This window comes from Oncorhynchus gorbuscha, unplaced genomic scaffold (genome assembly GCF_021184085.1).
Source record: "Oncorhynchus gorbuscha isolate QuinsamMale2020 ecotype Even-year unplaced genomic scaffold, OgorEven_v1.0 Un_scaffold_688, whole genome shotgun sequence".
Taxonomy (NCBI): domain Eukaryota; kingdom Metazoa; phylum Chordata; class Actinopteri; order Salmoniformes; family Salmonidae; genus Oncorhynchus; species Oncorhynchus gorbuscha.
Window position 1 is genome coordinate 396,902 of NW_025745764.1, and position 5,431 is coordinate 402,332.

A 5,431-nucleotide genomic window follows, 5' to 3' on the forward strand; every position below is an offset into this window, starting at 1 on the left:
CTGATGAACACCATCAGAACACTGTTAGAAATAGGATTAAATATGTACAACACATCCTTACTCTGCTATATAGTCCAGGTAATACATCCTTACTCTGCTATATAGTCCAGGTAATACATCCTTACTCTGCTATATAGTCCAGGTAATACATCCTTACTCTGCTATATAGTCCAGGTAATACATCCTTACTCTGCTATATAGTCCAGGTAATACATATAGTCCAGGTAATACATCCTTACTCTGCTATATAGTCCAGGTAATACATCCTTACTCTGCTATATAGTCCAGGTAATACATCCTTACTCTGCTATATAGTCCAGGTAATATATACAACACATCCTTACTCTGCTATATAGTCCAGGTAACACATCCTTACTCTGCTATATAGTCCAGGTAATACATCCTTACTCTGCTATATAGTCCAGGTAATATATACAACACATCCTTACTCTGCTATATAGTCCAGGTAATACATCCTTACTCTGCTATATAGTCCAGGTAATATATCCTTACTCTGCTATATAGTCCAGGTAATATATACATCACATCCTTACTCTGCTATATAGTCCAGGTAATACATCCTTACTCTGCTATATAGTCCAGGTAATACATCCTTACTCTGCTATATAGTCCAGGTAATACATCCTTACTCTGCTATATAGTCCAGGTAATATATACAACACATCCTTACTCTGCTATATAGTCCAGGTAATACATCCTTACTCTGCTATATAGTCCAGGTAATACATCCTTACTCTGCTATATAGTCCAGGTAATACATCCTTACTCTGCTATATAGTCCAGGTAATACATCCTTACTCTGCTATATAGTCCAGGTAATATATAGTCATCCTTACTCTGCTATATAGTCCAGGTAATACATCCTTACTCTGCTATATAGTCCAGGTAATGTATACAACACATCCTTACTCTGCTATATAGTCCAGGTAATACATCCTTACTCTGCTATATAGTCCAGGTAACATCATCCTTACATCCTTACTCTGCTATATAGTCCAGGTAATACATCCTTACTCTGCTATATAGTCCAGGTAATACATCCTTACTCTGCTATATAGTCCAGGTAATACATCCTTACTCTGCTATATAGTCCAGGTAATACATCCTTACTCTGCTATATAGTCCAGGTAATACATCCTTACTCTGCTATATAGTCCAGGTAATACATCCATCCTACTCTGCTATATAGTCCAGGTAATACATCCTTACTCTGCTATATAGTCCAGGTAATACATCCTTACTCTGCTATATAGTCCAGGTAATACATCCTTACTCTGCTATATAGTCCAGGTAATACATCCTTACTCTGCTATATAGTCCAGGTAATACATCCTTACTCTGCTATATAGTCCAGGTAATACATCCTTACTCTGCTATATAGTCCAGGTAATACATCCTTACTCTGCTATATAGTCCAGGTAATATATACAACACATCCTTACTCTGCTATATAGTCCAGGTAATACATCCTTACTCTGCTATATAGTCCAGGTAATACATCCTTACTCTGCTATATAGTCCAGGTAATACATCCTTACTCTGCTATATAGTCCAGGTAATACATCCTTACTCTGCTATATAGTCCAGGTAATACATCCTTACTCTGCTATATAGTCCAGGTAACACATCCTTACTCTGCTATATAGTCCAGGTAATACATCCTTACTCTGCTATATAGTCCAGGTAATATATACATCACATCCTTACTCTGCTATATAGTCCAGGTAATACATCCTTACTCTGCTATATAGTCCAGGTAATATATACAATACATCCTTACTCTGCTATATAGTCCAGGTAATATATACAATACATCCTTACTCTGCTATATAGTCCAGGTAATATATACAATACATCCTTACTCTGCTATATAGTCCAGGTAATATATACAATACATCCTTACTCTGCTATATAGTCCAGGTAATATATACAACACATCCTTACATATAGTCCAGGTAATACATCCTTACTCTGCTATATAGTCCAGGTAATACATCCTTACTCTGCTATATAGTCCAGGTAATATATACAACACATCCTTACTCTGCTATATAGTCCAGGTAATACATCCTTACTCTGCTATATAGTCCAGGTAATACATCCTCCTACTCTGCTATATAGTCCAGGTAATACATCCTTACTCTGCTATATAGTCCAGGTAATACATCCTTACTCTGCTATATAGTCCAGGTAATATATACAACACATCCTTACTCTGCTATATAGTCCAGGTAATACATCCTTACTCTGCTATATAGTCCAGGTAATACATCCTTACTCTGCTATATAGTCCAGGTAATATATACAACACATATATACATCACATCCTTACTCTGCTATATAGTCCAGGTAATACATCCTTACTCTGCTATATAGTCCAGGTAATACATCCTTACTCTGCTATATAGTCCAGGTAATACATCCTTACTCTGCTATATAGTCCAGGTAATACATCCTTACTCTGCTATATAGTCCAGGTAATACATCCTTACTCTGCTATATAGTCCAGGTAATATATACATCACATCCTTACTCTGCTATATAGTCCAGGTAATACATCCTTACTCTGCTATATAGTCCAGGTAATACATCCTTACTCTGCTATATAGTCCAGGTAATATATACAATACATCCTTACTCTGCTATATAGTCCAGGTAACACATCCTTACTCTGCTATATAGTCCAGGTAATATATACATCACATCCTTACTCTGCTATATAGTCCAGGTAATACATCCTTACTCTGCTATATAGTCCAGGTAATATATACATCACATCCTTACTCTGCTATATAGTCCAGGTAACACATCCTTACTCTGCTATATAGTCCAGGTAATATATACATCACATCCTTACTCTGCTATATAGTCCAGGTAATATATACATCACATCCTTACTCTGCTATATAGTCCAGGTAATACATCCTTACTCTGCTATATAGTCCAGGTAATATATACATCACATCCTTACTCTGCTATATAGTCCAGGTAATACATCCTTACTCTGCTATATAGTCCAGGTAATACATCCTTACCAGGTCTCCTTACTATATAGTCCAGGTAATATATACAATACATCCTTACTCTGCTATATAGTCCAGGTAATACATCCTTACTCTGCTATATAGTCCAGGTAATATATACATCACATCCTTACTCTGCTATATAGTCCAGGTAATACATCCTTACTCTGCTATATAGTCCAGGTAATATATACAATACATCCTTACTCTGCTATATAGTCCAGGTAATACATCCTTACTCTGCTATATAGTCCAGGTAATATATACATCACATCCTTACTCTGCTATATAGTCCAGGTAATACATCCTTACTCTGCTATATAGTCCAGGTAATATATACATCACATCCTTACTCTGCTATATAGTCCAGGTAATACATCCTTACTCTGCTATATAGTCCAGGTAATACATCCTTACTCTGCTATATAGTCCAGGTAATATATACAATACATCCTTACTCTGCTATATAGTCCAGGTAACACATCCTTACTCTGCTATATAGTCCAGGTAATATATACATCACATCCTTACTCTGCTATATAGTCCAGGTAATACATCCTTACTCTGCTATATAGTCCAGGTAATATATACATCCTCCTACTCTGCTATATAGTCCAGGTAATATATACAACACATCCTTACTCTGCTATATAGTCCAGGTAATACATCCTTACTCTGCTATATAGTCCAGGTAATATATACATCACATCCTTACTCTGCTATATAGTCCAGGTAATATATACAATACATCCTTACTCTGCTATATAGTCCAGGTAATACATCCTTACTCTGCTATATAGTCCAGGTAATACATCCTTACTCTGCTATATAGTCCAGGTAATACATCCTTACTCTGCTATATAGTCCAGGTAATACATCCTTACTCTGCTATATAGTCCAGGTAATATATATAGTCAGGTAATACATCCTTACTCTGCTATATAGTCCAGGTAATATATACAATACATCCTTACTCTGCTATATAGTCCAGGTAATACATCCTTACTCTGCTATATAGTCCAGGTAATATATACAACACATCCTTACTCTGCTATATAGTCCAGGTAATATATACAACACATCCTTACTCTGCTATATAGTCCAGGTAATACATCCTTACTCTGCTATATAGTCCAGGTAATACATCCTTACTCTGCTATATAGTCCAGGTAATACATCCTTACTCTGCTATATAGTCCAGGTAATATATACATCACATCCTTACTCTGCTATATAGTCCAGGTAATATATACATCCTTACTCTGCTATATAGTCCAGGTAATCCTTACTCTGCTATATAGTCCAGGTAATATATACAACACATCCTTACTCTGCTATATAGTCCAGGTAATATATACACATCCTTACTCTGCTATATAGTCCAGGTAATACATCCTTACTCTGCTATATAGTCCAGGTAATACATCCTCCTACTCTGCTATATAGTCCAGGTAATACATCCTTACTCTGCTATATAGTCCAGGTAATCACATCCTTACTCTGCTATATAGTCCAGGTAATATATACATCCATTTACTCTGCTATATAGTCCAGGTAATACATCCTTACTCTGCTATATAGTCCAGGTAATACATCCTTACTCTGCTATATAGTCCAGGTAATACATCCTTACTCTGCTATATAGTCCAGGTAATATATACAACACATCCTTACTCTGCTATATAGTCCAGGTAATACATCCTTACTCTGCTATATAGTCCAGGTAATACATCAACACATCCTTACTGCTATATAGTCCAGTCCAGGTAATAGTCCACATCCTTACTCTGCTATATAGTCCAGGTAATATATACAACACATCCTTACTCTGCTATATAGTCCAGGTAATACATCCTTACTCTGCTATATAGTCCAGGTAATACATCCTTACTCTGCTATATAGTCCAGGTAATACATCCTTACTCTGCTATATAGTCCAGGTAATACATCCTTACTCTGCTATATAGTCCAGGTAATACATCCTTACTCTGCTATATAGTCCAGGTAATACATCCTTACTCTGCTATATAGTCCAGGTAATACATCCTTACTCTGCTATATAGTCCAGGTAATACATCCTTTACTCTGCTATATAGTCCAGGTAATACATCCTTACTCTGCTATATAGTCCAGGTAATATATACATCACATCCTTACTCTGCTATATAGTCCAGGTAATACATCCTTACTCTGCTATATAGTCCAGGTAATACATCCTTACTCTGCTATATAGTCCAGGTAATATATACATCACATCCTTACTCTGCTATATAGTCCAGGTAATATATACATCACATCCTTACTCTGCTATATAGTCCAGGTAATACATCCTTACTCTGCTATATAGTCCAGGTAATACATCCTTACTCTGCTATATAGTCCAGGTA